This window comes from Capsicum annuum, chromosome 8 (genome assembly GCF_002878395.1).
Source record: "Capsicum annuum cultivar UCD-10X-F1 chromosome 8, UCD10Xv1.1, whole genome shotgun sequence".
Lineage (NCBI taxonomy): Eukaryota > Viridiplantae > Streptophyta > Magnoliopsida > Solanales > Solanaceae > Capsicum > Capsicum annuum.
This window is the reverse complement of record NC_061118.1, coordinates 166321227-166334948: the sequence shown is the minus strand read 5'-3', so window position 1 is coordinate 166334948 and position 13722 is coordinate 166321227. Positions and strand designations below refer to the sequence as shown.

The following is a 13722-nucleotide window of genomic DNA, read 5'->3' as shown; positions in this document are numbered from 1 at the left end:
GTACGAAGAAAGATAAAAGCTCAAAAGGGGTAAGCAAAGGTTGATATATTTTTCGGATAGTAGAACAAAATGCCTTCATCACTTCAATCCGTAAAAATGCAAATACATAACATGCAATCTGGGAGTGGAACATGAAGTTCATACACATCTTTTCAACATTGACCGTGACTAAGCACTTGTGTCATTATTTCTTATGCATTTGTCAAACATAAATGTCAAATTATCTTCTATATTTCTCCCATTAGAGGGCTCATGCATTTTTAAAGCTAACTTTCTTTTTCTCCTGACAGTGAAGACTATATATCCTCTGATCGCTTTCATTTAAAGTGCTTGAGATTGACCTTCTCATTGATGACTAGGTCATTTTTTATTCACAAAGTGATTGCTTCAATCCTTTCAAGTGAGGCTTTAACTCAATCAACAAACATCTCAACACTTTACTTATTTTCTTACTTGGTTTTCCTTTTCAACTCTATCTTCTTGGTCAAGTGTTTCAGGATTAGATTAGATTTTAAGATCTGATGAAAATTCAGCATGCATATCATATCACTATAATCCACATAAAAGAACCATGTAAAGAAAAGAAAGACAAATAATTAAAATAAAGTAAAAATAAAATATAATAAATAAATAAAAGGGACACTGCCTTTTGTTAAAAGAAAAGATGATTGAGTTTCAACATAAATTACAAATAAACAAGACAAGATAGACTCCAAACTACAATCTTGAAATAATTCTAATAACAGAAAGAAAAATCAAATAAACTTCTACAAATCCTTTCTAGTTAGGGAAGGAGTGCCTTCTCAATTGTTGAGCTTGACATGTTAGTCAGTTCGCACAACAGCATAACTAGAGCCTTCACCACTGTCAATGTCCTGCACCATAATCAATTTATACTAATCATTCTTTCTATTTCTCTTTTCAAGGCACGACAATCTTCAATGATATACACATCGTACATTAGGGTCAAAGTTTCTAGATTATGGGTTAGGGGTATATCTAAGAAGAGGAGTGATCATGTTCCTTTTTCTCAATTTCTAGAATAAACTGGTATATGATTCTCCAATTGGTTTGAAACTATACCTTTGCTTCTGTCTCTTTTCACTATTTAGCTTAGAGCGAAAATTGATTCTGGAAGGGCGTTGGTATGTTTGTGGAATTGGAAGATGATTCTGAGGGGTTGGTGCACGCCATTGCGGATAAGAAGGGGCCCGAACATATGATTGTGCATTATGGATAGAATATTAAGGAGATGGAGTGGAATATAATAGATTTTGTGGAGGAACATAGTGTCGTGAATGATTATATGGGTTTTGGACATAAATCTGGGATTGAGATAGTGCGCAAGAGTGATGCGCACCTCTCCACTTTTGTCATGGACCTGACATAATAGTTGCTACATCTTTTTTTTTTCACCAAAGCTTCCTGAACTACATTGAATTGTCTGTGTTGTTTCTTTCAAAACGGTCTGGCTGATAATCTTTTCGAACTTAATTCCGCTCTCTACCATCTCTCCAACTTTAATGACTTCAGCAAATGTGCTTCCAATAGTTGGTAGCAAATTCTGAAAATAATCAGGTTCTTGTGCTTGTAAAAAGATATCAATCATTTCATACTCCTTTGTCGGCGGTCAGACTCTTGCAGCCTGCTCTCTCCATCTGACAGCATATTCTTGAAAATTTTCAGTTGTCTTTTTTCTCATATTGACAAGTGTGGTGCGATCTGGCACTATCTCAATATTATATTGGAGTTGCTGAACAAAATCTCGAGCCATGTCATCCCAAATGTGCCAACGAGAAATATCTTGGTCAATGAACCATTCAGAAGCTATCCCCGCCAGGCTTTCTCCAAAGAGAAATATCTTGGTCAACAAAAAATATCTTGGTCAATTTTAGGGTATTTATCTGTTGGCCCCACGACTATAATGTTGTTTGGGGTCCAATGACCATTTTTCTAAATTTTAATTTTTTTTTAAATAATTAAAATTTGGTCAAATGTTCGTTGGACCTCAAACGATATTATATTCGTTGGGCCAACATGTCATTTGACCGTTGAAAGCTGCCAGCCCACCAATTCCCTTAATATAAAAAAATTTAATAAAATTGGGCAGGTTCGATTCAGATAGCCAGTGGGCCTGATCTGATTTTGTTACTGGGCATGTCAATTGAGATGGCCCAGCTCAAAATCGACGGTCCAATAATTTGGAGGCCTACTAAGTCAGGTCAGATCGGGTCGGGCCTTCTAAATGGGTCAAAACAGGCCAGCTCAGCCCAGTTGATAGGTTTAGCAGTCCTTCAGAAGAGTTTGAATCAGAATCTCATCGATTGAGATACGCTTCACTCCTATATAATTACGGAGTGGTCAAGGCAAAGAAAGGCGATGTTAGAGATAACGAAGATCCTCCAAGATCAAGACCAAACTATGATCCACCATTTGATGAACCAACAATAGTTAGCATAGACTAGATTTAAAGATCCTTTGTTCAAGAATAATTTTGCTGTGCAAATATTATTTGTAAAATATTAGTGATGGTGTATTTTGAAATTGAAAATTTTAAGACTCTGTGTTTTGTGTTGTACAAAGTGATCATAATATATTATCTTATTTTTTAATTATTATCACATTCAGTGATGCATATTATGCTTTGGTGTGACTGACATATACTAAGTTACATACATGGGTGGATTATACATAGCACTATTATGCGTATCTATTATCTGAAATGTGTATTTATAAATTTATAACACATCTAACTCTATTTTGTACATGTTTGTATGGTTATATATTCTACACACAATATACATAACTATGTTATGCATACGATATTGACTAGGAACTATTAGACATCAGAAAGTTATATATATGCTTAACCTAGACAATATCATATACATAACTAAATTATGTATGTATGTAGATTAAACATAACTTAGTATATGGTGGTATTATGTACTTAATTTGACACATTAATTTTTTTTTTAGCTATGTATCTGTATTAGTTCTACAAAATTGATATGCAAGACATACAAATTGTATAATTTTTTAGTACACATCATATACATAAAAATAATTGTGTGTTTGTTTTAAAATCCACTTTTCTGATCTGTTTTAGTTTACCACATACCATAACATAGTTAAGTATAAGTATGACATGCAACTATATATATTGTTATCCTAAAACAATAATAATAACATAATTATTTATACATTTATTATTGAAATGTATATGTAATAAAGTTATTTAGCTTAATTATGTCATAATTAGCATAGAATACAGTGTATGATTGTTGAGCATTGTATATGTGATAACAGTCAATCGTTTGTTTAAGCGATGGAAAACTATAAAAAATGCATCTCATAAGTTAATTTAATAAAACATGAGAAACTATTGTTACAGTCATTGCATGAAACATCGTTAAATAAGATTTAATAAATGTAGAAACTACGCTAAAATAAATTCACACCATATTAAAATATACATAACTAATTATAAGTAATGCAAGTGAACAATTCTATGTATCTACACAAATTTCAATTATTTTTTAGGAAGAAATTACAAGTTTGCCTGTTATGACCCGTACGACCACACTTTCCACAACAATATGTGTTTGATGACATTGTTTCTCTTAATTGTTTATGTCTCCCTTTCTTCGGCCTTTCAAGTGGTCTTCGATATTTAGGTTGTAATACTTCTTCCTCGTCTACAAATTTAGGTATATGATAATCTTTCATATCTGACATTGGAATGATTGACACTTCATCCGTCCTCATTAAAGAACTTATCAATTTGAATATATAATCATGTTACGCACAAAAATTAATCAATCTGAAGCAGATATATAGCAGATTAACAAAGCATATCATGTAGTAATAACAGAATAATAAAGCCTAGCAGTTCTACAACAAACATATACGTAAAACACTTATGTCTCAGATTTAAAAAAATTCAATTGACCTATTCTGAAATATACATATATATAAGACCATTATGTATATGCAGTAAAATAAACAATAGTCTTTCAACACTTATATATATATGCTATGAAATAACATAGCGACATAATTAAATTAGCTTATTTATATGCAGTTCTTGAAAAAAATAAATTCACATCATATTTAAATATGCACAACAATTTCAAACATTCATAAATTTCTTATATATATAGCTGATAAATAAAATAATCTATTGGTATATACATAAGACTCAGATGTATTTATCTGGTCTGAATATATAAATACACAAGACAATCATATATATGACTGATAAAGTAGCCTAGCAGTTATAAAATGTACATATACAACACACACTAATTTATATGTAATAAAACAAATCACTGTTCTAATACTGTTGCTCCCCGAACGGGATAATGCTGAGATTGACAATTCTGACAATGTTGGGCCATGGCCCTATCTAAATTACTTTAAAAATTTTGGATTGGCAAAAAATAATTATTCTATTCTTCAAATTTTAACACTCAAATTCACTCCAGAAAAGCTAAAATTTGAAAATACAAAATTTCATCTATCATAAAGAACAAATATCAATCATCATGCATGACTGCAACATGTATTAAAATAAGCTAAAGTTTTAGTTATGTATGGTGACTGAAAGAGCAAAAGCAAAAAAAAAAAGAAAAAATAAAGCATGGACTTTTACCTAAAAGCCAAGTATTCATGAAAAACAAAACATAGAATGGGTACTAGATAAACTGGGCGATCAAAATTCATGAAATTTTATTTGTCTCTCTTCATGTGAAATGCTATTTTCCCCATATGTATTCAAGTAAAAGGTGATTCTAGTGCATCAGTTTGTGGATTTCGATCTTATACATTAATCTCTATAGGTATCCATAATAATCTGGTCATTTTATTTCTAGAAAGGCTCAACTTCAGAATCGTATGTAGAGCTTTCGCCTCGTACGACTCCTCATGAAAGGGAGGCAAGTCCAACCCAGGCCTGTGAGGTTAAAGTTGTAGTACATGCCTCATACGAAAAGAGTGAAGAAACTATGCTAGCATCTTCTGGTCTTTGACATAAAGAAAAAAGTAATAACGAATTATCTCCAAGTTAATAGAACAACAAAGACATGAATGACTTATTCATGCAAACCAATAAAAATATGACAAAACAAATAGAAAAAGCAAAAATCAAAAGTTGAGTTCTATTGTTGTGTTTTCTCAAATCATTAATAAACTTGTTGAATTTCTGGAAAAAAAAATTCATTATGCCATAGTTTAATAACATACCAACTCAAATTAAAGATGAATTTCGCAACAAGATTGAAATGTTAGTCACTTTGATACAAACATTATAAAGAGGCCTTAAATTTTAAAAATAATCATAATTTCAAGATAAAATTATAAAAAAATATAAGGTTGTAGAGTTTGAATTATAGAATTTTATTCTTGAAATTTATAACTCGGCGATAGAATCAAATTTTATCATTTCAATATATCTGTGGCAAGATGTGAGAACCAGAAAAGAATGTTAAAAAATGTAATCAGATTGGCTAAACAAATTCTTTTTTCCTCTTTGATAAAGAGAATGTGCCTTTTTAAATCGTAAAATTTTTAGTTTTAAGGAATATCACCATGAAAATTCTTTTATTATTAATTTTTAAAAAATGGGGCTTAAAACTATGGGGCCTCAAGATATTACTTTTAATGGCTTTACCATTAGCCGGCATTGATGGGTGTACGGGCTGTCATAGGGTTGGGGTCGTTCGGAATGAGAGAAGATAATAAACTTAAAATGTAATTTATCAAACTTGTTTTATGCCCCAATTAAAAAAATATTTCAAGGAACCTATATTCATAGAGATAATTAATATTTTGAAACAAAACATGAAAAAAATAGAAAACATTTTCATCCATACCAAACATAACCATAGAGAAAACTCATAAACATCTGCCAAAACTAAGATTTTTGCTATAGAAAATCAAATGGACCAAAGTCCATAGTTTTCACTCCTCCGACAGACACACATCCTACACCAGATGAACTAGCTATGAAAATAAATATGATGGCCTTTACGGCAACTGACATGTTCATCCTCCATCGAATAAACTATGAAAACAAAATAGAATTATCTCTACAACGACAGATATTCATCCTCTATGTATGATCGATGACCACCACGGTCTCTTCTAACCAAGTTGGCTTTGGCTGATGAAACAAACATAGATCATTTGGGGTTTGTAGACACCTAATTTTGTCCCTCCCAAAATTCAATTTATCCATTTTTTATCTCTTGTTATTATATACCCTCATCCGTATGATTATATCCCACAAAAATACAAAAAATAACAACCCTTAACAAAATCTCTAACAAATTAAATCTCTAACCTTATCCTAACAAACTTTATCCTAACAAATCTTATCCTCACCACCCCTACCCTCTCCCACGTGACCATACCCCCTCCTTCTATATTTTTTTTACACGGTGTTAGCTTGGATAAAAAGAAAAATCTCTCACACCAAAAGGGATATATACACACATATAAGCCCCACCACTAAGGGGACACCATCAACATCATCTTCTCCACATTATACCATCACAGCAAGACACTCCATTCTTTCACTCACGAAAAAAGGAAAACACCATCATCATCTTTCATTTCTTCTGGCTCACGGATACACTCACCAACCTCATGATATCTGGGGACACATACATTGATATAGGGAAATCGAGGAGTAAGGTAACCAGAGAGAATAAAGATAGAAGTGGGAGAGATCGATTGAGAGAGAAATTTAAAAAACGAGAAGAGTGAGAGAGAGAACTGATCGAAGAGTGAGAAAACCAAAGAGAAAGGGATTCTCAAGTTTTCCCGGTGAGATTCTCGTTGGAATCAGCGCCAGCCATTCGAGTTAACTCGCCCCATTTCGAAAACCCAACATACCTCATCGTTTCTTTCTGATTTTTAAGCGATACCGTCGGAAATAAGTGAACAGTAGTAGCACCATCAATATTTTTTTTTAAAATCGATTCTAAACAATTTAACGCTGGTGCTGTATTTGGATTTGGGTTTTGTTTATCTTGGTGGGTTCGTTGTGGTCTGTCTTGGGTCACAGTTTTCTCGATACCAAGCTGAGATTTGCTCATTGGCCTTCGTGGGTTTTGTTTTGGGATCGGGTTTTGAAGATTGTCGTGTTGGAGTTGGTTCGTAGTTGAGTTGTGGTATTCTTCAAGGCTGATTCGGGGTTCTTCATCACGCAGATTCATCTTTTTGATTGACTGATATTTAAAAAAAACTCATCATTGAGGTCCATTTCTACTCCTTTCCTCTTTTTATTTCATTATTGATGGAATATGGTGCATTGGATGGAATCTCGTGTGTTGTTTGATCTTGATTGGTGATGAATTGCTAGTTTGATATTGACTTGTTTCTTAATTTTAGTTGAAAAGTGATTGTGGATTGTTGAAATGGAAATCGTGAATTGTGAAAATTAGTGTTGAGAAGAGAATTTGGGGTGGAATTGCGAGATTGATAAAAAAGGTAAATTTGGTTTAATTTTGGTTCGTTGTTGTTTTGCTTAATTCGGAATCAAGTTTGTGAATTCTATAGTATCATGATAGGTCACATTGGATAGGCAAAATATTTAGGTTCGGGTAGACAAAATTTAGGAGTGGTGTATTAATTGAATGCGTTGAATGTTTGTTGATCTGTGCATGTTTTCATGGGTTCATCTTCCTTTTGTCTTTAAAATGCCGAAGTTTGAGAAGTATGATGGACATGACAATCCTGTTGCACACTTGATACGTTATTGCAACCAACTAAGGGGTGTTGGGGAGAAGGAAGAACTACTCATGGCTTATTTTGGGGAGAGTCTTTCAGGCCTAGCTTCGGAATGGTTTGTTGACCAAGACATTGACAAATGGATTAGTTGGGATGACTTATCTAATGAATTTGTACAACAATTTCAATACAAAGTGGAGTTGATCCCTGACGAAAAATCCCTAAATAGTATAAAAAAGAAGAATACTGAGAGTTTCAAGGAGTATGCGAACAAACTGCTAGAGTAAAACCGCCAATGGAAAAAAGCAAAATAGTGGAGGTGTTTATTAAAGCGCAGGATGGAACATATTATCAACACTTGTTACCTGCATTGGGCAAGTCATTTATTGAGGTCCTTAAAATGGGGGAGATGATAGAAGAGGGAATCAAGATGCGTAGCATTGTGAGTTTTGCAACATTGAAAGTGACAACTCAAGCAATTCAAAAGGGTTCAGGAAGTATTGGGGAGACAAAGAATGAGGAAGTTGCATCCTCTATTGTAGTTGGACAGCGGGCACGGTCAAGAAGACTCAATTATCGTCACTCTCAGGCTCAAACCCAAGTTCATGCCCAAGCTCCACATAATCACTCCCAAAATCCATTATATTATGCTCCTCCACCTCTATATCCAGTATATAACGCACAACCACATGTTCAACCCCCATCTTACCCACAGTGGAACACACTAACTCTTCAGAGTAGTCCTCTAACTCCACAAACATACCAAAACCCTCCTAAGCTTAATTTTTGATCCAAGCCAAACGATGAAATGAGGTAGAAGTTGAGATATAGTTTCACACCAATTGAAAAGTCGTATGCCAGTTTATTTCAGAGATTGGTACAATGGGGTATGATCAGTCCCCTCCTTGGGTGCACTCTTATTTCAGAGATTGGTACAATAGAAAAAGAGGTGATACACATGCTTGGGGTAAGTTAGTGTTGTAAAACATGTCATAAGTGATGTTGATCGTGCACTTTCACATTGCATGCTATGTACTAGTATTTTCAAGGATTGATATGATGAAGACATTTTATTCTGCTATCCAAATATTGCGTCATCCTTTGTTTACCCCATTTGAGCCTTAGTGTTATTTTCTTTCATACCCCTCTTTTGAAATCAAGATAAAGCCAGCAAAGCTCAAAAGAAAAGTATCGAGCAAGAGAATAGAGTCAGAAAGTTTCAAAAAAAAAGGGAAAGAGAGAAAAATGTATCCATGAAGGAAGAAAAGAGTGTCAAGAAATTAGAGTCAAAAAAATCACACAGAAAAAAAAAGTAAAAAAAAAAGAAAAACAACTCAGAATCAAGCAAAAAAAGAATAAGCTGACAGAACTATACATGACCTGATTCTCCTCGCTCGAGGGTGAGATACGTAGGCTGCCCTACTCAGGGCTCGGTCTAACCAAATAAAAAATTTAGAATTGCCCAGTCAAAAGAAACTAGGGCATGAGTTATTCCTCCTTGTTTGAGTCAATTCCAAAAGTTGTAAGTCCTACACCACTTCAAGTGTCATTTAGGCCTTATGCCATCCCTTCTTTCTAACCTTATCCAAAATTTAAGTTACAACCAAAGAAAGACTTTCAGATCAATCTTTAAGAATGTTAAGGCTAAGTATGTAATGGATATGATGATGCATTGTGGGTACTACTTGTCTTCCTCAGCATAAGAAATTAGGAGAGAAATAAAAATGAAAGAGTCTTATTGGTGAAAAGCCTCACGGGCACCGTAAGGTGATGGAAAGTTAAGAGAAATAAAAATGAGAGGGTCTTATTGGTGAAAACCCTCACGGGAGCCATAAGGCAATAGTGAGCTGAGAGAAAGAAACAGGTTTGTTGGTGAAAACCCTTCAAGACGCCACTAGCCGAATGAGGTTTCCGAATGAATTTGGCCTAAGGAAGCAACTCAATTTCAAGTCCATTAACTCAACAACAATTTGTAGAAGTTTGGATGGAAAGATCAGGCAGCTTAATCCAAAATGCATGACATAATCATTAGAGTTGACTATCTTTTCTAGATAAATTTTCATTTCTTTGTTTCAAATTGGGACATCCATTGTATTTTCTTTCTTCTCTTTATTTTTATTTTATTTTCTTGAGTCAGTTAATCAAATAAAAATTCATTGTCATTTTTTCTCTTGTCTTTGAGTCAAGTCCGTATAAAAAATAAGTGAGAAAGGATTTCAAAATTGGCTACCAGCTTCTTTAATTACACAAAGCTAGACAATATCCAGCACATGAAAGAGACATGATTGTGAGCCAAAAAAGGACATGCAGAAAGTTTTATCAACAGAAAAGTCTAGGAACCCATGGAAATACCAAATTGCAAAGGGGTTATCTGAGAAACATGGCAAAGAGGAAATACTGTGTTTGTTTCAGAGTCACTCTTAATAACCTGAGTTTGGGTCAATGACGCAGCAAGTCAATGATCCATGCTAATGGTTGGAAGCAAGGTTATATGTGATGAGGGAAAGAGTGATCGCCGCGAAAGATAAAGCCACAAACCAGTCACCGTGTTTTAAACTCACAAGTTTTCTTTGATGAAACAGGAAATATATTACCTTCAAAGCAGGGACTTCAGAGCATAAACATCAAGGACTGCAATGCTTCACTTTTATAAATGCAGGAAGCAATATTGTTGCACAAGTTTGATAATAAAATCATGGTAAAAATTCATCATCCCATATCCCTCGGAGATACACTTGTCCAGGGATTTCAGTTTTCATTTGCTAGGTGATACACTTCTTAAATTGAATTTTTCACCCCTAGGAGACGTACCTTATAGTTGAGTCATTCCCCTTGACTCTTAGAAGATGTACCTAGTTGATAATAAAATCATGGTAAAAATTTATAATCCCATATCCCTCGGAGACATACTTGTCCAGGGATTTCAGTTTTCATTTGCTAGGTGATACACTTCTTAAATTAAACCTTCACTCCTAGGAGACATACCTTCTAGTCGAGTCATTCCCCTTGACTCTTAGAAGACATACCCTTTAGTCGAGTCATTCCCCCTTGATTCCTATAATACGTACCTTTTAGTCGAGCCATCCCCCTTGATTCTTATAAGATGTACCTTTTAGTCGAGTCACCTCCCTTGATTCCTATAAGATGTACCTTTTAGTCAAGTTATTTCCCTTGATTCCTATAAGACGTACCTTTTAGTCGAGTCATCTCCCTTGATTCCTATAAGACGTACCTTTTAGTCAAGTTATTTCCCTTGATTCCTATAAGACGTACCTTTTAGTTGAGTCATCCCCCTTGATTCCTATAAGACGTACCTTTTAGTCGAGTCATTCTCCTTGATTCGTACAAGACGTACCTTTTAGTCGAGTTATTCCCTTTGATTCCTATAAGATGTACCATTTAGTTGAGTCATTCCCTTGATTCCTATAAGACGTACCTTTTAGTTGAGTCATTCCTTTTGATTCCTATAAGACGTACCTTTTAGTCGAATCATTCCAATTAACTCATAGAAAATGCATTTCTTTGTTTGGGATAATTTTCTTTTTAGTTTTGATATGATTTCAGGAGACCTCCTGAAGAACATGGAGAATAAATGAAAATTCAAGCAACATGGTGAAGAAGTTGAAGGTCAAGAAACAAGATGAAGAAACTGAAAGTCAATAGATTGAAAAAATAGCAAGTCAGGAGCCTGCCTGGAAAATAGGGTGATGAAGTTGAAAATCAAGCAGCAAGTTGAAGAAATTGCAAGTCAGGAGCCTGCTTGAAGAATAGGGTGATGAAACTCAAGTCAAGAGTCCAACAGAAGCTGTATAGATAGGATTTTTGTAATTTCATTTATGTTTTAACTTGTAATTTTTCATTTTGATGTAATGACAGAGCCGCGAACCGGAACCTCGACAGCGACCTCACTCGACTCTCCAACTTGGTATAGTTCCTCTCCTTCTAACCATTTGAGATACCTGTGATTTAAATCTATCATAACTTGGGTAGGTAGGATGTCAAAGACCCGGTTGCCCTTCTTCCTTCTATTTCTTTCTTTGAATAATGGTCGGGTCAAAATTTGGTCTTGTTGTCTGCTTTTTTTTATTTGAAAACACTTTGTGTTTACACCCAAAAAGGGGCATGATGTAGACACCTAATTTTGTCCCTCCCAAAACCCAATTTATCCATTTTTTACCTCTTGTTATTATATACCCTCATCCGTATGATTATATCCCACAAAAATACAAAAAATAACAACCCTTAACAAAATCTCTAACAAATTAAATCCCTAACCTTATCCTAACAAACTTTATCCTAACAAATCTTATTCTCAACACCCCTACCCTCTCCCACGTAACCATACCCCCTCCTTCTATATTTTTTTACACGGTGTTAGCTTGGATAAAAAGAAAAATCTCTCACACCAAAAGAGATATATACACACATACAGGCCCCATCACTAAGGGGACACCACCAACGTCATCTTCTCCACATTATACCATCACAGCAAGACACTCCATTCTTCCACTCACGAAAAAAGGAAAACACCATCATCATCTTCCATTTCTTCTGGCTCACGGATACACTCACTAACCTCAAGATATCTGGGGATACATACACTGATATAGGGAATCGAGGAGTGAGGTGACCGGAGAAAATAAAGATAGGAGTGGGAGAGATCGATTGAGAGAGAAATTGAGAAAATGGGGAGAGTGAGAGAGAGAACTGGTCGGAGAGTGAGAAAACCAGAGAGAAAGGGATTCTCAAGTTTTCCTGGTGAGATTCTCACCGAAATAAGCGCAGTCATTTTAGTTAACTCACCCCATGCCGAAAACCCAACATACCTTATCGTTTCTTTCTGATTTTCAGGCGATACCGTCATAAATAAGTGAACAGTAGTAGCACCATCAATATTTTTTTTTAAATCGATTCTAAACAATTTAACGCTTGTGATGTATTTAGATTTGGGTTTTGTTTATCTCGGTGGGTTCGTCGTGGTCTGTCTTGGGTCACAGTTTTCTCGATACCAAGATGAGATTTGCTCACTGGCCTTCGTGGGTTTTGTTTTGGGATCAGGTTTCGAAGATTGTCGTGTTGGAGTTGGTTCATAGTCGAGTTATGGTATTCTTCGAGGCTGAATCGGGGCTCTTCGTCACGCGGAGTCGTCTTCTTGATTGACTGATATTTGAAATAAAATCATCATTGAGGTCCATTTCTACTCCTTTCCTCTTTTTATTTCATTATTGATGGAATATGGTGCATTGGATGGAATCTCGTGTGTTGTTTGATCTTGATTGGTGATGAATTGCTACTTTGATATTGACTTTTTGCCTAATTTTCGTTGAAAAGTGATTGTGGATTGTTGAAATAGAAATCATGAATTGTGAAAATTTAGTGTTGAGAAGAGAATTTGGGGTGGAATTGTGAAACTGATAAAAAGGGTAAATTTGGTTTAATTTTGGTTTGTTGTTGTTTTGCTTAATTCGGAATAAAGTTTGTGAATTCTATAGTATCATGATAGGTCGCATTGGATAGGCAAAATGTTTAGGTTCGGGTAGGCAAAATTTAGGAGTGGTGTGTTGATTGAACGCGTTGAATGTTTAAATGAGTGTTTGGAATGTTTGTGAAATGGTTTGTCTTTCTCGCATTTGGAGCTGGGCAATGCTCGAGACACATTGTATTTATTCACCGGGGAATGTACCGACGTATTATGTTGGCGGAAGACGTTTTGATGAAGGCCCGAGGCATCGGGTAAGCATTGGAGCATAGTTTAGGATTAGTCTAGAATAGGATTTATATTTTTGTATTCTTCTATCCTTGGGATTGTATAATTCGGACTGGATATTATTTTAGTTTTGAATTTTGTTTGATTTGTTTACTTGGTTGTTTCGTTTGTTTTGTGTGGTTTATACATTTTGTAGTGTCAAATTAGCCGATATGCTCCATCAAGCGATCGTGGTCGAACCACGGGATCGAGGGGTGCCTAACACCTTTCCCTCGGTCAAC

General features: G+C 34.9%; 1 long non-coding RNA gene across 1 annotated transcript; it reads left to right on the top strand.

Annotated features, from left to right (window-relative positions):
- The first annotated feature begins 11670 nt into the window (after window positions 1-11670).
- LOC124886478 lies at window positions 11671-13594 on the top strand. The gene is made up of 2 exons (XR_007043755.1): window positions 11671-12492; window positions 12793-13594. It is a non-coding gene; the product is annotated as an uncharacterized LOC124886478 (long non-coding RNA).
- The last annotated feature ends 128 nt before the right edge of the window (window positions 13595-13722 follow it).